The 26,555-nt window shown below is 39.0% G+C and overlaps 1 pseudogene; it reads right to left on the bottom strand.

The window, feature by feature from the left end:
- Window positions 1-1,091: 1,091 nt before the first annotated feature.
- On the bottom strand, window positions 1,092-2,042 carry LOC136132761 (heterogeneous nuclear ribonucleoprotein A1-like; annotated as a pseudogene).
- Window positions 2,043-26,555: the final 24,513 nt, after the last annotated feature.

Raw genomic sequence — 26,555 nt, 5'->3', positions numbered from 1 at the left:
CTCATTACCCACTCTCTAGACCTCTTCTGTCTCCTTAATCAGCATCACAGTTAATGACCCACCATTCAGAAGAATAATATAAGCTCTTTCTCTTTCTTTGTCGTGGCCACTACCTTATTTCAAACCCTAAATGACTCTGATGTAAACTATATCAGTAATTTCCTAACAGATTTTCCTCTCTGTGATTCTTAGCAATTCCCTACTTTGTTTTGAGAATCAGCTTTCTAAAACCTAGCTGTAACTGGTATAAATTTTGCATTCATAATCCTCAGCGCCACTGCCCCCCTGCAACCTTGCCCTGCCCCAGCATGTTCTGATTAAAATCAGATTTGTGGCCTTCAAGGCTCTCTCCAACTTGATTTCAGGTGTAACTTATAGATTTATCCCCCACCGCTATACTCACCGTAGACTCCTTCCACAACCTGCCAGATGTGAAGAGTTCATGTCTCTGTGCCACTGCGTATTCTATTACACCTATTTCCTCCTTTTTCATTATGAAAATCTCACAGTGCAGACCTCCAGGCAGAACATAATATGCAAAGACATGACAGTGAAGTGTATTTTAAATTTAAATAATTATTCAATTTCCTCCTTGCTCTGCCATTGAAAGTGCTAGTACTCTCTGCTGGGCCTTGTTAAGGAATGCCTTCATCAGACTTGGAGGTCCTGTCTGAATTTTCTATTAGTGAAGGGAAGGCTCTACTTAGTCAAAGACCTAGTTTTTTTTGTTTGTTTGTTTGTTTTAAAAAAAGACACATTTATTCAGTGTCATGATCAGACTATTACAGTTAGCAATCAACAGCATGGGTGCAAAAAAAAAAGAAAAAAAAACTACATTAAAACCCTTTGTTGGAATGCTTTACACTTTCCACAGAACAGAAACAAATAACCTGTTATACAATTAGTCACAAATACAGTCCTCAAGTCTTTTTGCCCATACACATGAGTATTGTCTAAAACATGTCTTCTTTGTAGCAGCTAGGCCCTGCCACCACTGTGCTTGGCTGAGTTCACAAATCTGTTGTAACCTGTAGCTTCCCTGTCACTTCTCTGGCTCCCCTCTCCTGCTAAGCTTTGTTTCCTGGCAGTAATCAAAACCTTCTGCCACTGCCATAGCTACTGCTGCTGGAACCACCATAGCCACCTCGGTTTTGGGGTTTGGCAAAGTATTGGCCTTCACCACCATAGGGGCCAGAACTTCTGCCTCCAAAGTTTCCTCCTTTCATGGGTCCAAAATTTGAAGATTGATTGTTGTAACTGCCAAAATCATTGTAGCTTCCACCACCTCCAAAATTGCTTCCATCATTACCAAATCCATTATAGCCATCCCCACTGCCACCATATCCACCGCTACCACGGCTGCCACCAAAGCCACCTTGACCGCTGAAGTTTCCTCCATGACCAAAGCTGCCATTCCCACCAAAACCACCTCCACGACCACCACCAAAGTTTCCAGAACCACTTCAACCTCTTTGGCTGGATGAGGCACTAGCCATCTCTTGCTTAGATAGGGCTTTCCTTACTTCACAGTTGTGGCCATTCACGGTGTGGTATTTCTGAATGACAATCTTGTCTACAGAGTTATGGTCATCAAAGGTTACGAAAGCAAAGCCTCTCTTTTTGCCACTGCCTCGATCAGTCATGATTTCAATCACTTCAATTTTCCCATACTGTTCAAAATAATCTCTTAGATGATGTTCTTCAGTGTCTTCTTTAATGCCACGAACAAAAATCTTTTTCACAGTTAAGTGGGCACCGGGTCTTTGAGAATCTTCTCTTGAGACTGCCCTCTTTGGTTCCACAACTCTTCCATCCACCTCGTGTGGCTTTGCCTTCATGGCTGCATCCATCTCCTCCACAGTGGCATACGTGACAACCCCGAAGCCTCTGGAGCGCCTGGTGTTTGGATCCTTCATCACCACACAATCTGTGAGCGCTCCCCACTGCTCACAGTGACTCCTCAGGCTCTCATCGGTTGTTTCAAAGCTCAAACCTCTGATGAAGAGCTTCCGCAGCTCTTTGGGTGACTCTGACTTAGACATGACGGCAGTGGAGCGAGGGGAGACATCAACGATGCTCACTTGGCGGTGTCCACGGGCAGAAAGGAGTAATCTACCGAACGTATCTCCAAAGGCCTAGTTTTAATGTTAATTTCTTTTATCCTTCTTTATTTTATACATTAATTCTACAATTCTTTAATGAATACCTACTGTGTGCTGGATACTATTCTAGGCCCTGAAAGGTAAAATAACAAGCAAAACTAACATGATCCCTGCCTTTTGGAGGTTATAGATTAGCGGAAAAACAGTATTAATCAAATACAATAAGATAGAAGTCAATGACATCTATGTCAAGTGCTAAGAAGAGGTGCCCAGTTTTATCAGAGTGTATCATTGGGGTGCTGACCTAGTTGGGGGTTTCAAAACAGGCTTCCCTGAGGAAAAAATGAATGAATAGCAAAGGAGAGGGAGGCATTCTGAAAAGACCTTATCCACGTATTATACAGAGACTAATTTGGGGAAGAAAAAAAAAACCCACCTAAAATATACATTTAGCTACTAATTAGGAATGTGCATATAGTTAAATGTAGAAATTATATCCTCTAAATATACCTCTGAAGATATAAAGCTATGTTAGGGCCAAAATTGGCACCAAGAGCTAGCTCAGCACTTTTAATGGATGTGCTGGGGTATAAATATCTTTACAATGTTACCTGGGATCCCGTAAATAGCTTTGTGAGAAAGGTCAATACATTTTGCCTTTCCAAAGTGTTTCAGAAATGTTCCATAGGAATAATTCTTCCTTAGGAGCACCTGTCTTGCTCATTGTTTGCTCAACAGCTGCAAAACAACTTGCTCTCTTATTGCAGTTTTTCTTTCCCCTTTAATGCGAGAAATCAGAGAGTTAAGTGTTAATCATGCTCCACATTTATCAGCATTGTCATCATCAGAGCACAAAATGTCTCCTGTTTCATGTTTATATTTCCCCCCATCTTCCTTGGTTCTTCCTATTCCACTGCCCACATCACATATCTCTTTAAATATACATGTATTAGATTCATTGCATCCAAAATGAACTTGCTCTCCACCCCAAACTGCTGTTCTTCACTTCTAGTCTCACAGGTCAGAACTCTGCTAATGGGTGTCGATGACCCCACCTCCCAGGTATCTCTGGACTCCACCCTTCCATCCATCCATGCTGCCACTCCTAGATTCAGGTCCTTGCTATTTATTTCCTGCACTACTGAAACTGATCTCCCTGATTGTCTTCCTAACTCTAGCCTTATTTGCTAAATGCAGCCAAAATGACTTTTCTAAAACACATATCTGATTATACCACTCCTCTGCTTAAAAACCTTCCATGGCTCACAGTTTTCTGATGGAAGTCCTTAGAATGGTGTCAAGGCGCCTCACCTTTGACCCCTGTCTGCAGTTCTGCCATCACTGTACCCTCTTCGTAAGCATCCACTTTGCCTGCATCTTGAGCTGCTTGGCAGCCCCCTACATGTACCTCTTGTTTCTTGCCTCTGTGCCTTAGCACATGGTGTTCAAAAGTCAGAGATGATTAGAAAAAGGTATCCCAAATAGAGAATCCAGCAAAAGAGCAAAGGCACGTGGACAGTCAGGGTAAACAATGTTTAGGAAAGCATTTATACAGAGTAAAAGAAATAAAGAATCAAGGAATTGTGCACTTAAAACTACTGTAAGAAACAGCCAGTAGACCAGTTAGGGTAGGACATAGTTTCTACGTGACAGGATTAGAAGAATGAGGGAACTGGGGAGGATAAAGGAAAATTATTGAAGGTTTTTGGAAAAGAGAGTGATATGAGCAGAGTTGTTGGCTGGCTGTCATATAGATTGAGCTGCACAGAGAAAGGATTGGAAACAATAGGTTAGGAGACAGTTGGGATAGTTTAGGGCCACTGATTAGAGGAGAGACAGGGGCTCATCCTTAAAGATGGTAATGAAGTGTGTTTTTATATTCCACTGAATAAACTAATTATTTGAATTTTTCCCTTTTAAAGTGCATCAGTTTGAAAGCCTCCTCCGGTTTATGCAGTATACATGTGTGGAAGTTATAAGTTGGATGGGAATTTATCACTTAATTTAAAATTGGTACATATTTAATCATATATTGTTTAATCTATACACATAATGTGCCCATTGTTTACAGTCATGAAGCATTAGGAATGTTGACATTTAAGAATCTAATGAAGAGGGTGAAATTCTAATAAATGTCCAATGTAGTTTAAAACAATTTGTGACAAATCTGTAATTTGGCAACTATCTAATGAAAATTCTTATATAGCGAAGCAAGATCTTGTAAAAAAAAAAAAAATAGCAATGATCATATTCCTCTTACGATTTCCTTGGTTGGGAATGGAGCCTATTTCCAGCCAAAGTGTGTTACTTGCCCTTTGCATACTGAGAATTTATCTTTCATCTTGTTATTTACAATCAAAACTCAAAAATATAAAAGTAATCCAGCTGAATTTTATAAAGGCAAGGACTTCAAATAGTGAAAGCATTTTAGAATCCATTGTTAATATTGAAATACATAGTCAAATTTCAATGCAATTTTAATATATGCTCCCAACCGAAATGTTAGCAGGACTCCTAGAGATGAATGAGAAACTAACTTTTGATTCAGTTCCTGTGAACTGAGTTCAGAAATGCCCTTGGATCAGCCCCTATTAGACTAGGTTGAGAGTACTTTATGTCCTGTGCTTTGTGGTCTTATGCGGTATGTTGATAATCTCGAGAGAGATGGGGTCACTGTGGGCCAGGTTCACCCTCAGTGAGTCTACCTGTGGTAGACTATGCTGCCAGCCTTGATCTTCCTGGAGGAAATAGTTATCTTCCAGAAGGTGTGATATGACTCTCAGTCAAATATTGGCAAACCTGAGCTCCCAGGTGGGGACCCTACCCTATGCTAGGGGGTGTTGGTGATTACTGTGTATCTTGACTGTCCTGGCTTCCTTCAATATCCTTTGCTATAGAAACCCTGTTTGACTTATCCATGTCATAGCTGGGTCAAGCCTTTCTGTCAGTCTTAGACTACTATCAACATAGCCAGTATAGCGGTTGAGCATTATAATGTCATTTAAAAACATTTGGGTTGAATCATGCTCTCTCCTAAAGAATTAGCGTAAAATAAATTTAGTGGTCATTTGTTAAATGTTAAGAAATAAGGGTTTGTCTTCATATTTTGAAATTTTAAGTGCATTAAAATCAATATATTTATCTAAAATAAAAATATGCAAAGCAAAAGTGGTTATTTAAAGTTCTTATGGGGATAGACAGAAATTATTTAGAATGTAAATTGTTTATAATTCAAAAAGTTGGGAAATGCTGGCCCAAGAGAAAAGCAGTCCTATCCTGAAGTAGACTGTTCTTGATGGGAATTGAAAGGAGAACATGGGAGAAAGAGATCTTTCCATCACTTCCAAATGTCACAAGTACCTAATGGAACATCCAAGGGATGATTCCACACAGGTAATTAGTGAGACTCCAAAATTCTTCCATATATTTTTTGTACAGAAGCAGTGCTAATTGCAAAATTCTCATTGTGTACTCAGCCCGATGCAGACAAAGCAAAGTGCTGCTCTTACATATCTGATGTGTCTGCTGTCCTAAATATGATTTCAGTTTCAGGGTTTTGACAGGAGGAACCAGCATTGATATAATATTATCGATGTGCATTATAATAAATTATTTGCACCAAGGCTAAATGTATATCCAACTTCATGCTTTTATCCACTTTTAATACTTTATAAGAGTTTATGAAAATTTTGAAACTATCATTTTAAAATAAGAAAAAAGTGAAGATACTAGTTAACAAAAGAATATCTTGCAAAGTTAAACTTTACATTTTTTAGGGTTGCATAAATTGGCCTTTCAGAGTAGAAAGATCAGAAATTGGTAGCTCCACCTTTGTGAGGACCTGAGAGTCTAATCAATAAATGTAAAAATGTCACACTTTTCCTTCACTTAGAACTAGAGATTCTATTTTAAATGCTCTTAGAAAAATTTTCTTTCTTTCTTTTTTATTTCCTGGAAATAAGACCTAGGTTGTAGAAAACACTCCAGCTAATGTTCAGTCCCTGAAAGCAAAAACCTCTCACTAAGGACAGTGATATGAGATATATCATGTCTCCTGATGAACAAAAAGCAGATTTTTACATTTAAGATGGGAGAATGGGCAATGGGTACTCGTAATAGTGGAAAGAGGACAGCAGCCAATGACTAAGTATTTTAATGACAAAATGTACCTGTTAGAGCTGGACTGAGAGCTGGACTCAGAAGTGACAAACCCTATAAAAGCCATTAGCCACTCAAAATTAACATCCCTTCTGAATCTTCAGAAGGGACTAGAAGAGTAAAAAGCCTGATTCCATCTTTCTAAATAGGATATTTCCCCTTAGAGGGGACTGCAAAATTCAGAATCAATCTGGGAACCAACCATGGCTTGTAGTTTCAGGGTGGGGGAGAGTAGAATGTGAAATGTTTGCAGTCCCTCCTGAAATTAAGTGGGATGAAACCCAGCCTTATCCTGTTGTGTCTGCACAAATCCTTCACGAAACTTTGCCACTTTATCTAATGTTCCACCTTGGCTGGAGAAATGCTACATTATCTCAGTCATTCATTCATGTTTCCTATGTCTCTGTTTTCACTTAAAAAGGATGTCTGACCCATTGGTAATTTTCCTATCTGGTCTCACAATCCTTTGCCACTTTAGAGTCATTCAGAAATCTTTATACATCAGATTGCTATAGCACTAATTGCACTTTTGATCAGTATAGCAGATTGGTCTTACCTGATTCTGATTGCCCACACTAAAAACAGAAATACTGGGTAAAATATTTTAGAACATGTATTTAAGCCATAAGTGACATAGAGAGGTTTAAAAGCCAAATAGGGAGATTTCTAGGTGCCAGAAATGAGATAGGACTCTCTAGTTTTGAAAGGAGTTGAATCTGCATGGTCCATGTATCAGGTGCGGGGATAGAATCTTTAAAGGAGACTGGAAGTCACTGCTCACCAGCTTGGCATTATGACTGAAAGTGAGCTGTCCACTCTAGGCCAACAGAGTGAAAAAAAGACACTGAAACACCAGGACTTCCATGTGTGGATGTGAGGGCACATCTATGAATGTTTTATTGTGGCCCTTCTCTGGGAACTCCAGAGAGATTTGATCTTACAATCCCAATATCAGCTCCATAACAGCTTCCAGTAAATTTCATTTTCCCTCTATTCCCTGAGATGTGCCATTTCACGTGTACCTTTCTGACTGTCTTCAAACTTCTTTAAAAACCATGCAGCTCTAACCCTATCAAAACCTTTTCTTGGACAATCTGCAACCATTATAACTTCAAATGTTGTTTCTGCCCTGTTTTCTTCCCCTTCTGGGCCTTCAGTTATATATATGACGGATTTTTTTTTAGTTAAAAAAGGCTATATATCACTAATACCCTTTCGGGTATTTTTCATTGTCTTTGCTCTTTTTGTTTCTGCTTATGTATTTTCAACTGACCTATTTTCTTTATTTTTTTTTTTGAAGAAACTACAATTATTTTTATTGAAAAATGTGAAAGTGAAACATTTATTGCATTATTTTTTAAAACATCTTTATTGGTGTATAATTGCTTTACAATGTTGTGTTACTTTCTGCTGTGTAACAAAGTGAATCAGCTATATGTATACCTTTATCCCCATATCCCCTTCGTCTTGAGTCTCCCTCCCACCCTCCCTGTCCCACCTCTTTAGGTGGTCACAAAGCACCAAGCTGATCTCCCTGTGCTATGCAGCTGCTTCCCACTAGCTATCTATTTTACATTTGGTAGTGTATATATGTCAATGCTACTCTCTCACTTTGTCCCAGCTTACCCTTCCCCCTCCCTGTGTCCTCAAGTCCATTCTCTATGTCTGCATCTTTATTCCTGTCCTGCCCCTAGGTTCATCAGAACCATTTTTTTTTTAGATTCCATATATATGTGCCAGCATACGGTATTTGTTTTTCTCTGTCTGACTTACTTCACTCTGTATGACAGACTCCAAGTCCATTCACCTCACTACAAATAGTTCAGTTTCATTTCTTTTTATGGCTGAGTAATATTCCATTGTATATATGTTCCACATTGTCTTTATCCATTCATCGGTAGATGGACATTTAGGTTGATTCCATGTCGTGGCTATTGTAAATAGAGCTGCAATGAACATTGTGGTACATGACTCTTTTTGAAATATGGTTTTCTCAGGGTATATGCCCAGTAGAGGGATTGCTGGGTCATATGGTAGTTCTATTTTTAGTTTCTTATGGAACCTCCATACTGTTCTCCAGTATCAATTTCCATCAACAGTGCAGGAGAGTTCCCTTTTCTCCACACCCTCTCCAGCATTTATTGTTTGTAGATTTTTTGATGATGGCCATTCTGACCGGTGTGAGATGATACCTCATTGTGGTTTTGATTTGCATTTCTCTAATGATTAGTGATGTTGAGCATCTTTTCATGTGTTTGTTGGCAATCTGTATATCTTCTTTGGAGAAATGTCTATTTAGGTCTTCTGCCCATTTTTGGATTGGATTGTTTGGGTTTTTTGATATTGAGCTGCATGAGCTGCTTGTAAATTTCGGAGATTAATCATTTGTCAGTTGCTTCATTTGCAAGTAGTTTCTCCATTCTGAGGGTTGTCTTTCCATCTTTTTTATGGTTTCCTTTGCTGTGCAAAAGGTTTTAAGTTTCATTAGGTCCCATTTGTTTATTTTTGTTTTTATTTCCATTTCTCTAGGAGGTGGGTCAAAAAGGATCTTGCTGTGATTTATGTCATAGTGTGTTTTGCCTATGTTTTCCTCTAAGAGTTTGATACTCTCTGGCCTTACATTTAGGTCCTTAATCCATTTTGAGTTTATTTTTGTGTATGGTGTTAGGGGGTATTCTAATTTCCTTCTCTGACATCTAGCTGTCCAGTTTTCCCAGCACCACTTATTGAGGAGGCTGTCTTTTCTCCATTGTATATTCTTGCCTCTTTTATCAAAGATAAGGTGACTATATGTGCATGGGTTTACCTCTGGGCTTTCTATCCTGTTGCATTGATCTATATTTCTGTTTTTGTGCCAGTACCATACTGTCTTGATTACTGTAGCTTTGTAGTGTAGTCTGAAGTCAGGGAGCCTGATTCCTCCAGCTCCATTTTTCTTTCTGAAGATTCCTTTGGCTATCCGGGGTCTTTTGTGTTTCCATACAACTTGTGAAATTTTTTGTTCTTGTTCTGTGAAAAATGCAACTGGTAGTTTGATAGGGATTGCACTGAATCTGTAGATTTCTTTGTCGTCCAAGAACATGGTATATCGCACCATCTGTTTGTAACATCCTTAAGGTCTTTCATCAGTGTCTTATAGTTTTCTGCATACAGGTCTTTTGTCTCCTTAGGTAGGTTTACTCCTAGGTATTTTATTCTTTATGTTGCAGTGGTAAATGGGAGTGTTTCCTTAATTTCTCCTTCAGATTTTTCATCATTAGTGTATAGGAATTTAAGAGATTTCTATGCTTTAATTTTGTATCCTGTTACTTTACCAAATTCATTTATTAGCTCTAGTAGTTTTCTGGTAACATCTTTAGGATTCTCTATGTACATTATCATGTCATCTGCAAAGAGACAGCTTTACTTCTTTTCCAACTTGGATTCCTTTTATTTCTTTTTCTTCTCTGATTGCTGTGGCTAAAGCTTCCCAAACTACGTTGAATAATAGTGGTGAGAGTGGGTAACCTTGTCTTGTTCCTGATTTAATGGAAATGCTTTCAGTTTTTCACCATTGAGGATGATGTTGGCTGTGGGTTTGTCATATATGGCCTTTATTATGTTGAGGTAAGTTCCCTCTATGCCTACTTTCTGAAGGGTTTTTATCATAAATTGGTGTTGAATTTTGTCCAAAGCTTTTTCTGCATCTATTGAGATGATCATATGGTTTTTATCCTTCAACTTGTTAATATTCTGTATCACATTGATTGATTTACATATATTGAAGAATCCTTACATTCCTGGGATAAACCCCACTTGATCATGCTGTATGATCCTTTTAATGTGCTGTTGGATTCTGTTTCCTAGTATTTTGTTGAGGATTTTTGCATCTATGTTCACCAGTGATATTGGCCTGTAGCTTTCTTTTTTTGCGACATCTTTGTCTGGTTTTGGTATCAGGGTGATGATGGTCTCATAGAATGAGTTTGGGAGTGTTCCTCCCTCTGCTATATTTTGGAAGAGTTTGAGAAGGATAGGTGTTAGCTGTTCTCTAAATGATTGTAAGAATTCGCCTGTGAAGCCATCTGGTCCTGGGCTTTTGTTTGTTGGAAGATTTTTAATCACAGTCTTAATTTCAGTGCTTGTGAATCATCTGTTTATATTTTCTGTTTCTTCCTGGTTCAGTCTGGGGAGGTTGTGCTGTTCTAAGAATTTGTCCATTTCTTCCAGGTTGTCCATTTTCTTGGCATATAGTTGCTGGTCGTAATCTCTCATGATCCTTTGTATTTCTGTAGTGTTAGGTGTTACTCCTCCTTTTCCATTTCTAATTCTGTTGATTTGAATCTTCTCCGTTTTTTTCTTGATGAGTCTGGCTAATGGTTTATCAATTTTGTTTATTTTCTCAAAGAACCAGCTATTAGTTGTATTCATCTTTGCTATTGTTTTTTCATTTCTTTTTCAGTTATTTCTGATCTAATCTTGATGATTTCTTTCCTTCTGTGAAATTTGGGTGTTTTTTTTTTGTTCTTCTTTCTCTAATTGCTTTAGGCATAAAGTTAGGTTATTTATTTGAGGTGTTTTTTGTTTCTTCAGGTAGGATTGTATTGCTATAAACTTCACTCTTTTGCTTTTGCTGCATCCCTTAGGTTTTGGGTCATCGTGTTTTCATTGTCATTTGTTTCTAGGTATTTTTTGATTTCCTATTTGATTTCTTCAGTGATCTCTTGGTTATTAGGTAGTGTATTGTTTAACCTCCATGTGCTTGTATTTTTACATTTTTTTTCCTGTAATTGATATCTAGTCTCATAGCGTTGCGGTCGGAAAAGATACTTGATACAATTTCAGTTTTCTTAAATTTACCAAGATTTGATTTGTGACCCAAGGTATGATCTATCCTGGAGAATGTTCCATGAGCACTTGAGAAGTAAGTGTATTTTGTTGTTTTTGGATGGAATGTTCTATAAATATCAATTAAGTCCATCTTGTTTAATATATCATTTAAAGCTTGTGTTTCCTTATTTATTTTCACTTTGGTTGATCCTTCCATTGGTGAAAGTGGGGTGTTAAAGTCCCCTAGTATGATTGTGTTACTGTCGATTTCCCCTTTTATGACTGTCAGCATTTGTCTTATGTATTGAGGTGCTCCTATGTTGGGTGCATAAATATTTACAATTGTTATATCTTCTTCTTGGATTGATCCCTTGATCATTATGTAGTGTCCTTCTGTGTCTCTTGTAATAGTCTTTATTTTAAAGTCCAGTTTGTCTGATATGAGAATTGCTACTCCAGCTTCCTTTTGATTTCCATTTGCATGGAATATCTTTTTCCATCCCCTCACTTTCAGTCTGTATGTATTCCTAGGTCTGAAGTGGGTCTCTTGTAAACCGCATATATATGGGTCTTGTGTTTTATATCCATTCAGCAGTCTTTGTCTTTTGGTTGGAGCATTTAATCCATTTACATTTAGGGTGATTATTGATATGTATGGTCCTATTACCATTTTCTTAATTGTTTTGGGGTTGTTTTTGTAGGTTTTTTTCCTCCTCTTGTGTTTCCTGCCTAGAGAAGTCCCTTTAGCATTTGTTGTAAAGCTGGTTTGGTGGTGTTGAATTCTCTTAGCTTTTGCTTGTCTGTAAAGTATTAATTTCTCTGTCAAATCTGAATGAGATCCTTGCTGGGTTGAATAATATTGGTTCTAGGTTTTTCCTTTTCATCACTTTAAATATGTCCTGCCACTCCATTCTGGTTTGTGGAGTTTCTGCTGAAGGATCAGCTGTTAACCTTATGGGGATTCCCTTGTATGTTATTTGTTGTTTTCCCTTTCTGCTTTTATTATTTTTTCTTTGTGTTTAATTCTTAATAGTTTTATTAATATGTGTCTTGGCATGTTTCTCCTTGGATTTATCCTGTATGGGACTCTTTGTGCTTCCTGGACTTGATTAACTATTTCCTTTCCCATATTAGGGAAGTTTTCCAGTATAATCTCTTCAAATATTTTCTCAGTCCATTTCTTTTTCTCTTCCTCTTCTGGGACCCCTATAATTCTAATGTTGGTGCATTTAATGTTTTCCCAGAGGTTTCTTGGACTTTTTTCAATTCTTTTCATTCTTTTTTCTTTATTCTGCTCTGCAGTAGTTATTTCCACTATTTTATCTTCCAGGTCACTTATCCATTTTTCTGCCTCAGTTATTCTGCTTTGATCCCTTCTAGAGAATTTAAAATTTCATTTATTGTGTTGTTCATCATTGTTTGTTTGCTCTTTAGTTCTACTAGGTCCTTGTTAAATGTTTCTTGTATTTTCTCCATTCTATTTTAAAGATTTTGGATCATCTTTACTATCATTACTCTGAATTCTTTTTCAGGTAGACTGCCTATTTCCTCTCCATTTGTTTGGTCTGGTGGGTTTCCACCTTGCTCCTTCATCTGCTGTGTGTTTCTCTGTCTTCTCAGTTTGCTTAACTTACTGTGTTTGTGGTATCCTTTTTGCAGGCTGAATGCTTGTAGTTTCCTTTTTTTTTTTTTTTTTTGGTGCCTGCCCCCAGTGGCTAGGGTTGGTTCAGTGGGTTGTGTAAGCTTCCTGGTAGTGCCTGTGTTCTGGTGGATGAGGCTGATTATTGTCTTTCTGGTGGGCAGGACCACATCTGGTGGTGTGCTCTGAGGTGTCTGTGACCTTATTATGATTTTGGGCAGCCTCTCTGCTAGTGGGTGGTGCTGTGTTCCTATGTTGCTAGTTGTTTGGTATAGGGTGTCCAGGACTGTACCTTGCTCCTCCTTGTGTGAAGCTGATGTTAGTACTGAGACGCAGATTTCTGGGAGAGCTTTCTCCGTTTGATATTACATGGAGCCGGGAGGTCTCTGGTGGACCAATGTCGTGAACTCAGCTCTCCCATCTCAGAGGCACAGTTCTGACAACCGGCTGGAGCACCAAGACACTGTTGGCCACATGGCTCAGAGGAAAAGGGTGAAAAAAATGAATGAAGGAAAGAAAAAGTAAAATAAAATAAAATAAAGTTATTAAAATAAAAAATAATTATTAAAAATAAATTAAAAAGTAACAAAAAAAAGAAAGGGAAGAAAGAAGAGAGCCACCATACCAAAAAACAAATCCACCAATGATAACAAGCACTAAAAACTATACTAAAAAAACAAACAAAAAAATGGACAGACAGAATGCTAGGACAATGGTAAAAGCAAGGCTATACAGACAAAATTACACAAAGAAGTATACACACACACACTCACAGAAAAGAGAAAAAGGAAAAAAAAAATATATATCGTTGCTCCCAAAGTCCACCATGTCAATTTTGGGAGGATTTATTGTCTATTCAGGTATTCCACAGATGTAGGGTACATCAAGTTGATTGTGGAGATTTAATCCTCTGCTCCTGAGGCTGCTGGGAGGGATTTCCCTTTCTCTTCTTAGTTCACACAGCTCCTGGGGTTCAGCTTTGGATTTGGCCCCGCCTCTGCCTGTAGGTCACCCTCTGGTGCCTGTTCCCTGCCCAGACAGGACGGGGTTAAAGTAGCAGCTGATTCAGGGGCTCTGGCTCACTCAGGCTGGGGCGGGGGCGGGGGGGGGGGCAGGCAGGGGTATGGAATGCAGGGCTAGCCTGCAGCGGCAGAGGCAAGTGTGATGTTGCACCAGCCTGAGGTGCACCGTGCGTTCTCCCGGGGAAGTTGTCCCTGGATCACAGGACCCTGGAAATGGTGGGCTGCACAGGCTCCTGGGAGGGGAGGTGTGGATAGTGACCTGTGTTTGCTCACAGGCTTCTTGGTGGCTGCAGCAGCAGCCTGAGGGTCCCATGCCCGTCTCTGGGGTCCGCACTGATAGCCACGGCTCGCGCCCGTCTCTGGAGCTTGTTTAGGCGGTGCTGTGAATCTCCTTTCCTCGTGCACACTGAAACAATGGTCTCTTGCCTCTTAGGCAGGTCTGGACTCCCTCCTGGCTAGCTGTGGCGCACTAGCCCCCTTCAGACTGTGTTCACGCAGCCAACCCCAGTCCTCTCCCTGGGATCCAACCAAAGCCCGAGCCTCAGCTCCCATCCCCTGCCCGCCCCGGCGGGTGAGCAGACAAGCCTCTCGGGCTGGTGAGTGCTGGTCAGCACTGGTCCTCTGTGCGGGAATCTCTCCGCTTTGCCCTCTGCAGCCCTGTTGCTGCACTCTCGTCCATGGCCCCGAAGCTCCCACCTCTGCCACCCGCAGTCTCTGCCCGCGAAGGGGCTTCTAGTGTGTGGAAACCTTTCCTCCTTCACAACTCCCTCCCACTGGTGCAGGTCCCATCCATATTCTTTTGTCTCTGTTTTTTCTTTTTTCTTTTGCCCTACCCAAGTACATGGGGGGTTTCTTGCCTTTTGGGAGGTCTGAGGTCTCCTGCCAGCATTCAGTAGGTGTTCTGTAGGAGTTGTTCCACATGTAAATGTATTTTTGATGTGTTTGTGGGGAGAAAGGTGATCTTCACGTCTTACTATTCCTCCATCTTGAAGGTCTCTCTGATTTGCCATTTAGGTGCATGTTTTTATTTTAACCCCTGGCACCATCCTTGGTGCTTTGTTTTATTCACTTTGGTTGTTTGAAATGACTCCTAATTCATTGGTACAATAGAATCTGAGCATTTTCAATATGCTGGACATATATCTAGGTACTGGTGATATGGTGGGGACATAGCAGTGAACCAAACAGACAATAGTCCACATACTCACAAAACTTATACTAATTAAAGATCGTTCTTAACAACTTGTGGTCACTGACCTTCAAGTACGCTTCTGGATCTCGCCATTAGGTTAAATTCTCAGTCTGGTCCAGCATATCTTGTCTTGGTTGTGCATTGCATATGTATGATCTTCTGCTATCTGTGTTCTTAATGAGAAAATCTTCCATGTATTCTAAGTCAGCATGGAGGTAACATCCAGAGCCCTCACAGGGTCAACAAACTACAGCCTAAGTAGCCACTTGTTTTTAAAAATCAAGTTTGTAGGCCCATGGCCATGCCCGTTTGTTTAGATCTTACCTGTGATTGCTTTCAGGCTATACCAGCAGAGTTGAGTAGTTGCAACAGAGACCATAAGACCCACAAGCCTAAAATATTTACTATCTGTCCCTTTAAGAGAGTTTGTCAGTCGCAATCTGTTCTAGATCATTGACTGCAGGCTTTGAGTTCTGAGTTCTTACTCTGTGAGCCTGTATCTCCCTATTGGTTGTTCTACTGTTAGAAGAGAACACTATTCCCCCCTCCTGATGTTTCGTGAGCATGGAAAAACACCTAGATTTAATACCCCTGATTTCCCTATCTCCTCTCCGCTCCTTCCCAGGGACAGTGAATGACCTCCCTGACTGGCAGGTGTGGAGGAAGCACCTGGACATGAGTGGCTTAGCCCCTTCTCTTTGCTTGTTTCGGATCTGCCTGCCTGTGGAGAGGTCATTCTTGACTGGCTGTTCACCCTGTAGGAAGCTTAGTGGAGAAGACACTGTTGCTGGGCAAAGTCGGGAGCAAGTTCAATCAAACTGGTGCATATGCATTCTCCAAAGGGCATTATGACTATGAATGGAGATACTTTAATCTTATCTGGCTGATCCCTTCATCTGTCTTTCAACTGGTTCCAAGCTCAGGTGGGGAAAAATCAAGCCTTAATAAAACCTCAAATTTTGATGCATCAGCTAGTAGCTTTGAGAACTAACACAGCAGCTTATGGAGGCTTTGTCAGGAAAGTGGCTGTTTCTTACTGGTGTGGAGTTTAGTAAACTCTTGTTACAGGGCCCCTAACAAATGCTGTCAATCGGACATTTTGGTAAGCGTGCAAACCTGAAGTAACGTTTCAAGTAAAGGGCAAAAAGAATCTTTTTGTAAATAGGCTTTTTGAGTATTAGGATACAGAACAAATTTTACTGCTTTTACTCAGTTTTTCGGCCAGATTTACAGGCCAGGATATTAAACTGAAAAGCATACTTTGCAGGTTGTGCTCAATCAGCTTCCAGGCTTGCAGTTGCCACCTTCCTTGGAGGACTGCCCTGGGGCTGCTCGGGCTGCCTTACCTGGAGGGGGGAACTGGCAATGCCTGTGAGTTACAGAAGTCCACTGCCCAGTCCTCTTTTGCCAGACACCAAGGTGCAATTTATATTTGCAAACTGTCTGAGGGTTCAGGCTGAGGCTGGAACTCTCATATCTTTTCTTGGCCTTTTCCCCCTTCTCTGTCCTACTTTCCTTAACCTTTCTGTCCTGGGAGCACTTGATTCATAAATCACTTGTGTTCAAACTCTTGACTCAGGATTTTTCTGGGATAACCTAACCTAAGACAATATTAAAAAAAAAAAAAAACGAGAACAAAAACACATACACAAAAGACCAAATGCCTGGACATGAAAGAAAAGGGAAGGTAAGAGAAAGGAGGCTCTTGGATCCAGAGAACAGTACTAGCCCCACATGTAGTAGAGACATAAAGGGATTATCTGAGCAGGAGGTGAAACTAAATCTACCTAAAAGAAGTTGCTGAATGAAGAAGACAAAACACTGGAGATATATCCCACTACTGTGGAAAATATATAGTAAAAAAGAAACGCTGTGCACAACTCAGAACGTTCAGTCCTGAGGGAGGGTGTTGTCTTGAGCACATTGCAGAACTGTGGATCCTCACAAGGCCCCTAGAAGCACTAGATTCAGAAACATCAATAGAGGTTTCGGTTCAGGAGTCTTCTAAGGGTGATTTTCCGTTTGAAGTAAATGTGGGAATGAAAGTGAAACCTGTCCTAGGAGGTGTGTTTTGTAGGCCTGAGCATCTCCATCATAAGAAGCCATGGAAGCAGCCTGAGTGGTGCAAAACTGAAAATACCTTTTCAAAAGACATGGTGAAGTCCATCGTAAATACAGTACTCAGGAACACCAGACTCAAAGGGGAACTGTGTTTTAAGAGGTTTTAAAAATGGCAGATGGAAAGGTGATCACAAATATGCCTGGGAGAGCGGTGCTGCTAATATTGTAAATTTGCATAGTTTGCAAAAAAAAAGCAGCGCTGTCTTAATGAAGTGATCTGACAGAGGAGATTGCAGGCATAGGTGCATGTTCCTCCCAAATAAAGAAATCGTGGCATCATCATAACCTCCTGCTGGCACTTGCTTCTAAGTGAGTTTGCCCTCTGCTCGTGGATTCTAGAAAAGTCTGGCATCCTGGTGAGACTGAAAGGAGAAATGTTCTTCATTTACCTTCCTGCCCTCAGGTCCAATGAGTGTCAGCAGTGGGTTTTGAAACAGCAAAGGTCGGGTTCTGGGAACATAACGCTGCCTGGGTTAACTACTCTCAGAGGGTAGAGATTGCTGTCTTTTCTAAATTCAGTGGGTATTGTGTGTGGAGCATATAATCTTCTATGTCTATCAACTTTTTGGATATTTTTAAAAGTGGGACACACAGGAAACTGATTTTAATTCTGAGGTCCTCAGGAACTGCACACATTCTCAAGGAAGATAATAACCCAGGCAGTAGCTGCTGAAGAAACCCAAATATTCTCAGGCTCAGAATAAGACATCTCTATCTGCGACTGAGAAGGAGAAAAGCTTTTGAAATAATGATAATAATGATTACAGGGCTTTAACTTTAGAATTTTGGATTTTAGTTTCTTTGAACTTTTACTAGCAAGGACAAGAACATTTTATTTTGTACTATAATGACTTTGGACATTAAACTCACAGACGTAAGACAGTTTGATTTTGGATTGAATTACTTTAGACTTTAAATCCTGTGGACTCGTAAGGGAATTTAATTTGAGGACATTAATGTCTCTTTAGGAAATTACAATGGAAGGTAATTTGTATTCAAATTTATGGCTCCTATATGTGTTGGCATTTTTAAAAATGGCATATCTTGATGTTGTTATTCAATTTCTTTGCAAAACCTTTAATGACCTATGTTGGATGTGGCCAGACATAACTCAGAATAAGAAATTTAGACATGGCCTTAGCATTAATTTAATTGGTGACTATTTTCAGAACCTTTCAGGGACAAATTCAATGCTATTTGCCAGCATTATCTGGAGAATCCACAGGACAACCATAGCTTGTATTAGGGGAGAGGGCTCATGAAGGTGGACCAGAACTGCCAAGACAGATTTCTGCTCTCCTGTCAGAAAGGAATAATACTCTCCTGGTTGACCATAAGCTTGATAGTTAAACCAGTGGGTTAATAGAACAAACAGCTGTGGATTATTAAGGGGGAAAAACTGTTCAACTTCATAGGTCTCATGTGGAGGGACTTCTCTAGGGTAACTCTCCTGACATTTTGCCCCATGGAACAGGAGGGAGGTTCCTGATAAGTAACTGACAATCATGGGTGTAACATTCTTGATTGGACATAGCTGATCTGTTAGTGTGGATCCTGTTTTTCCTTCTGTTTCTTCCCCAGTTTAGGCCTTTGTGGTCTGTGCACCTAAACTTTCCACTCTAGTGGCTTTCTCAAGTTTTAGACTTGCAGAGAGTGTTGGCGAGGCATTTTTGATCTCAGCCCTAAACCACATTCTGTCTGTGATAAAAGTGATATTTTGATTTGCATTTGTTTACCTCTTAATGGGTTTAGAACTTGTGCAAGAAAGAGAGAGGTGTTATATATTGGACGCATTGAGATGCCAACTTTAAACTTTGACTTTACTGAGCCCTGGTCTTCTGGCTTGATTTTCTAACCTGATCTACTGCCTGCAACTTGATCATTTTTTTCTACAGTATATCATCTGCCAATTGTCCTTATAACCATCCTAGTATCAATAATGTAGACATGACTGTACTCTTTTTATCTGAAATGCAATTTAGCAAAAATTACTTAGGAAATATTAACAGTAAGGTGGAACAACGTATTTAGCTCATGTAAATGAATGAAACAAATTTTGATAGGATGGATTTGCAACCATTCAGGTATTAGACATTGTGTAGATAAAACATTTACCTGTTTGTTTCACTTTTTATCCAAAAGTTTTGTGTCATATAGATGGAGTAAAATAACATTGGATTAAATTCCAGCAACCGTGTGGTTGTAAATTCTCGTATCTCTAATCTAAGCCCATCCTAGGAATCTGCCCACATGCTGAGGTTATTGCTTTTTAGTTTGTTTTTGATCAACTTTTCTTACTTTAAAGGATGTCTGCATCCAAACTTTATAGATAACAAATTCCACATAAAATATATATGACTATAGTTCTTAATGCTCTTTTGTAGTTTCTTGTTTCCTTTCAACAAGGAAACAAGAAAGCAGGTCATTTTTTTTCACATTGAAGAAAAATCACACCATTAGATTTTCACGTTCAAGAGAATTTAAAAAGTTGCTAAAAGGCACTTCTAATTCTCTCTCATTCACTACTCTTCGGGGGATACTGCAGTCTAAGATTGTATCTTCCCTCGAGCATATTTTTTAGGTATGACGTTTCAATATATTTTATAATTACCTGTTTCCATGGCCCCTAATTTATAATTTATTGCCTTTAAATGAAAGTGTAGGAATAGTCTTATATTAATAAATAAATAAAAACTCATGAATTTATTTGATCCGGGTGAAAATAATGAAAAATAAATTTAAATAAAATCTAGTGACCAAATATAAGTGGATATATTTTGTCTTTTTTTCTGTTGAAATTATGGACATCAGGTACCCAATTGCAGAAATATTTAATTTCTGAATTTTCTCCTTCAAATTTTTAGAAGTGTTTCTTTACATAGGGTGCAAGTAGTTTTTATTTTTTTTGCGGTACGCGGGCCTCTCACTGTTGTGACCTCTCCCGTTGCGGAGCACAGGCTCCGGACGCACAGGCTCAGTGGCCATGGCTCACGGGCCTAGCCGCTCCACGACATGTGGGATCTTCCCGGAGCGGGGCACGAACCCGTGTCCCCTGCATTGGCAGGCGGACTCTCAACCACTGCACTGCCAGGGAAGCCCCTGCAAGTAGTTTTTAAAAGAATGTGTTTCATTACTCAGTTAACCACAGGCCTTTATCATTCTTGAAAGGGCGGCAAATAGACTTTACATCTTTTGAGATATCTGTGCAGGATTTACTTTTAAAGATGGAAAAAATATTTCAAAGGCAAATATAATGCAAGAATTGATCAATCTAGTTCTCTCCCCAAGGGAAATTAAAGCTTGACAAATCCTTTGTTAGCTAGTTACATTTTCAACTAAAAATAAGAAAATACAGATGAAAGAACTACGATTTCAAGCAAGTCATGAACAAAGTTACCATTTATTTGGGAAACATACTGTCTTGTTCATGGCATGAATCTTATTACTGTACATTTGTCTTTGTAAACATAGTGTCAGTATATCTAAGGGCAAGAAATGATTTTGTGTCCACAGTCTCAGATGAACATCACTTCTTGATTTTCTTCATTTTAATGGATTTTGAAATGATCCGTGGAAAGTGGATCACAGCTGTAACTGCTAAGATGCAATTTGGTCAAAGGGGCTGTTCAGCTTTCATCCTGTAATCAGAGCTGACAATCTAAGAAACATAAAGATCTCGTGTTTGCTGGATGGGTACTAATAAAAACCACCAACAGAGTTCAAACATCCATTTAATGCACGGGCCAATCTGGAGAACTATTCAAGACCAGTTTATCAAGGGATAGGTTAATAGTGAACATTATTACACACCCACACCCGTACACTAAGCATCTGTATTTTTTCTCCTTGAAACAGTGACAATATTGCATCACTCTTTTGCATTATTTTTGGAAATATTTGAAAACTGAAACACATTGGAGTGGCTTACTGACCTCCCAATCTGAACAGATCAGTATGAGCGTGCCCTCTGAGCTCTGCGTCAGTGTGCAGAGAGATGAGGACTTTTGTTTTTAATCTACATGTTCATTTAAATATAACATAGTAACAAAGAAGAATATAAACAGTGGATAACATTTAGAGGGCTGTTGAGACTAGAGTGATCAACTTCTGAAAACAAGCAATACTTTAAAATATACATTAAAAAAATAAATGCTTTAAGAAATTTAATTCAGTGTTGGGGTAATGATGGCAATTATAACAGAAGTGACTAGTTGATACTTTTGGGTCAAACAAATCGGAGTTCTTATCTAGGCTTATCTGACTACTAGCTGCGCGATACTTGAGTAAGCTGTTTAACTTTCTTCATCTATAAAATAAAAATAGAGTAAGTTTTTTTTTTTTTCCATCATGGGTCAAGAACTAAGACAATGCACATAAACGTTTTAGCACTGCGCTTGGCACACAGCAAGAATTCAATATTAGCTAAAATGATATGAACAACAGTCATAAAAATATTCGTCATCGTAAGGAACATAAAAGGGTTGGGAGGAGTGCTTTGTTTTACGGTGCAGCAAGATTTATAGGGGTACCAAGATACCAAGGTAAGGTGGCTATTAGTGGTTCAGGGAATTGAAATCTGGTGGGGAATTTGGGGTTGGCTATCTTAGAACCTGGAATTTCACCCTTCATCACCATCCTGGGGCTAGTGCATTTTGAGACAGAAAACAAGGTGGCTTGCTTCTGACAAATGGTGAAAGTGGCAAGGATGGGACATGTGGAAGAATTACAAGGACTTAAGTTGTTAACTGACAAGGGGAGAGTGTAGTTTTATTTTTGTTATTATCATTTGTTTTTTAGCTCTAAACTTCTCAGAGTGATTATTCAAAGAAAAATTGATAAAATTGGAAATAAGTTTCAGGCTAAAAAAAGGAACAAGAATAGATTTTATTTATTTATAAAAAATAAATAGGTTATGTGTTGAGGGTGCTTTTAATGTAATACATGATATTTTAAGAGAATTTGGAATATAGCCGTTAATTGCTTCAGCATTTCTACAGGCTTGTGGTGGAGCTCAGGAATATAGAATTTTACAAGCGCCGCCGCAATAATTGTAACTCATATGTCCTTGGACCCCACTCTGAGAAACACTGTCCTAGACTTTGCTACTTAAACCGTGGTCCTTGGACCAGCAGCCTCAGCCTCCCATGGCAGCTTGTTAGAAATGCAGAATCTCAGGCTCCATCTTAGACCTACTGAGCCAGAACCTGCGTTTTAAAAATATCTCTAGTGGTTTGTACACACAGTAAAGGTTGGGAAGCTCTGCTCCAGATACTTCTCCACTCCTCAGGGACATTCTGCTGACATAGGGGCTACGACCCCCGAGCTGCAGAGCATCTGATGGCACCTGTGCAGGGAGAGCAGGCAGTTCATTTCCTTTCCTAGACATGAAAGGTTTGAACAATGTTCCGAGCCCTTCCAGCTCTGGAATTCTTAGATTTTAAAAGTTGTTCTAATATCAATTTCACCTAATATTGGTTCCTTTATCTTTCTTCAACTTACTTATTTTCCCAAGCACTTTTCATTGCTCTAGTTTCCTTCAGCTTATACCTACCTTCTTTTCAGAATAAAGCCTTAACTGCTGATTTGATACCTTTCTTTGCACACTGTGAGGACTAATTCCTTCATATTAACGCCATCCCTCTTGCAGTTCAGAGCTCATTTCTCCTTTTCTTTTCAATGTTCTTTCTTCAAATGTTCTCTGCCTATTTTACTATTTTATTCCTGTTTTCAAAAACAAAAATGTTCATGAATATTTGAAAAACACTAAACAAATAAACCCCGATAATGACTAAATAAACATTTAACAAGTTTGTTTTCATAAATAAGATAAAAGAAGAAGCCTAACAGAAATTGTATGCACTTACCAATGAATCATCGCTAATGAGTCCAAATGTCCCCTTGTGCACAATGCCAAGGCTGGGCAAACACAGATAAGAAGACAGCCTCTGCCGGCAATCCAGTGGGGATTTCAGATGTATAAACTGTAAAATTCTTTTATTATATACAAGTAGAAATGCAAACCCTGAAAAATTAAAGTTCCAGGAAAATCTATCAAGCTATTTCACCAAAACAGTCTCTTCTCTTCTCTCTCTCTCTTTTCTTTTTTTGGTTTTATTTCCTCTCCTTTCCTCTTCTCTCTTTTTCTTTCTTTCCTTTCCTTTTCTCCTTTCTACTTCCTTTCTCTCTCTGCCTCTCTTTCCTTCTTTGTTTTTCATTTTTATCATACTCAGTTTTTCCTTTCTAAGTAAAAGCTGCAGAAGGCATAGCATAGGTACAACATAAAGCAACTAATGAATACTTCATCTTGGTTTTTAGGCAACTAATAATGATACTTTTATCATTCAGCATACATAAAATCTGAATTGGGTGAAATCAATCCTGAGAACATTCCCAAAGAATGAATTTTGTGTTTTGCATTTTTAAGTTCTGTGTATGATATTTCTGAGGATTAAGAGAAAGCTCTAAGGAGCAACCCACATTTCTGAATTGTAGCTGGTTTATCACACTCAAGGTTAATATTGTCTCTGTACTCTTACTTTTTGGCAGCCATTTAAAAAACTTTTCTCAAAAGTATTTAAATAAGTTAAAATATTTAACTTAACATGCCACACATGTTATTTACCTTGTTGTTTTTACATAATCTCTTTGTTCAAAGAACACAATGTGATATCTGTAAGGGAGTTTAGAATAATTGGGAACATGGGGAACAACAACAAAGAAAGGAGAGAATAAGTTTCTTCAGGGAAAAGCAATACAGAAAATTAACAATAGTGGTTTCATAGAAACAGATGTAGCTAAATCCTTGTTTTATGCAGACACTGGAAAGGCAAATGGAATTCCCAGCTCTTAGGAGGTGAGGTAGGGGACATGCTGGAACCTGGTCAACTGGGAAACTTACCATGTTTCATGATTCTAAAACACATTTCCCCTCCACATTTTATCATCTCTAAATTAGAATAGGTCTGACAACAGATGGTCTATTATTGTTTAACTGGCAATATTTTCCCCTTTTTCTAGCAGGACATAAAATAATGGTGTGGTTTACAGACAATGGTTGCTGAGATTCAGCGAAGTACAGGTGTAGTGGTGATTTCAGTGGTACCTAGATGTATTCTAGCCCCCGTCCAAAGTATTTGAGGGTTGCAGCTGCTTAGGTTACTGATGCCTAAAATTTCATTAATAGAACTTATTTACTTTGTAGCCTTTAACCAGGGATGAGCACACACCAGGTTGTACCACTCACCTACGTCTTTCTTTGAACAGGTTTAGCAGAATTTCCGACTGTGGTGTTCTTTGCAGTTAGACTTGCTAGTAGCAGTCATTGATATGTGCTAGTGCAGGCTAGTCAGTGGCTTATGTCCTCCACTGTTTCTGATAATTGACCCTCATCTTTTGGGAACAGAACTGTGTTTAGCTGCAAGACTCCTCGTAGTTAACAACAAAGTCATCTGAAGAATAAAAAATGCCCCAACCAACAAATCTTTGCACTTATCAGAATCAAAGGAGTCCACACCTGCTTCTTGACCACGGATTTAGTTTGTTCTCATCATAAGACTCTTGAGGAGTCCTCATCTCAGGTCAAGCCTGTACCTAAGTCACTCTCACCACATCTGAAACAGTAGAGACTGCTTGTCTCTTTAAGAGTGATGTTGAATATTGGCAAACCAAGTTGTTGCTTTAGAAGGTCCTCAACCTCAGTGCCCCTACCCTGGAAATTTTTATGTTAGAGGAACTCACTTTTATATCTTTGCAAGCAACCAGGAATATTGATGTAGTTTAAACTGGAATGCAGAAGATATATATATATATATATATATATATATATATATATATATATATATATACCTAGGAGAGAAATTGCTGCATCTGGGTTATATGTACCTTCCATCTTAGTAGATATTGTCAGGTTGTTTTCCATCCTGGTTTACCAGCAGTACATGCGAAATTCATCTGCTCCACATCCCCTCAGTTTTTGGAATTGCCTATCATTTTCTTTTTAGCCATTCTTTCAGGTTGTGGTAGTATCTCTTTGTGGTTTTAATTTGAATTTGGTTGATGACTAATGTACCTGTTTATATGCTTATTGGTCATTTGGATCTATATATCTATCTATCGTTAATCTCCCATTCAAGTCTTCTGCTCATTTTTCTGCTTGGCTGCTTGTTTTTTTTTTATTGACTTATGGAAACTATTTATAGAATTATTTTTATATTATATATGTTGCAAATATTTTCCCCCACCCTGTGGCTTGCCCTTTTACTCTCTTAGTGGCGCTTTTGATGTAGTCTAATTTGTCAGTTTTCCCCTTTATGTTTAGTGATTTTTTTGGCATTTGGTTTGATAGAGGCCCTGGGAAATTACCTTTACTGCAGGGATTTATTTTGATGGTGCCTCTGAATCATCATTGTCTGTGCTAGCTCTATCCAGGCACTTAGTGCCACATGGATAGAGGGTGATAGAATTGAATTTATGGGAATTACTCTATACAGATGACCTCATAAGCAATTGCCTCTAATTAGTCACTTGAAGTCAATAACACAGAGACATTTTGTAGCACTCAGCCATTCTTGGGAATAAATTATAGGTGTCTGAAAAGGAATCTTGGCCCCTTTCATGGTGCTACCCATTCCATGAACTCTGTAGACTCAACTTGTGATTTCATTTGATAGTGTGAGAAGAAAATCAAAGATCTATTGATGTTTTCAACAGACTTTGCTATGTGAGAGCCATTTTTAAAGTTTAGCAAATGTTAATTACCATATATTATGTTCCAGGAGCATTATTTAGCCTTGGGGGGAGAGAGATGTCTAAGACACATTCTCTTCACTCAAGAAGTTCATAGTGTAGTTTTACCCTTAGACAACTATAATAAGAGACAGGAGACCAAAAGCATACAAGGAGCACTTTGTGACATGGGGGTATACTGACAGGCAAAGGTATATTAAGAAAAACTTTGGTAAGATGTGCATCATTTGAAGGGACCCTAGAAAGGGTCTCTTGCTCACGACTGAATCTTTAATGGACGCTGTCTTCTTATAACGTTAAAAATGATTTCATATGATATTGCATATTTCCTTAAGAGTATATATTCCTGTATACCCAGACCATTTTATGGAACTTTATAAATCTCTGTCAAATCATGGGCTAAAGTCCCTTCAGCTTTCTGTATTCTGACTACCAATTTCTGCTTTAGAAGCTGTAAATTCTTTTGATTCTTTTTCTGAGCGGTTTTAAGACCAGTGAATAACTTCCTTCAAGCAACAGGTAGCTCTTTCTAAATATCCACAGTTACAATATTGATATGTCTCTACCAGTGCTCAGAGGGATGGTTGGAGCTATTGATGTATATGTCAGGGCCTATAGTCTGTCGGTTGACTGTGCTTTCGTTTTTCTTTTACATACTTACTTCTGGGTACAGTTCTCTCAGAGGTACTTTTGTGGCGGCAATCTCAGCCATGGTACTCCTGGCACAGGCTTATGTCTTTGAACTTCAGACATCTGACAGCAAGAAA

This window comes from Phocoena phocoena, chromosome 13, assembly GCF_963924675.1.
Source record: "Phocoena phocoena chromosome 13, mPhoPho1.1, whole genome shotgun sequence".
Taxonomy (NCBI): Eukaryota; Metazoa; Chordata; class Mammalia; order Artiodactyla; family Phocoenidae; genus Phocoena; species Phocoena phocoena.
This window is presented reverse-complemented; position numbering and strand designations above follow the sequence as displayed.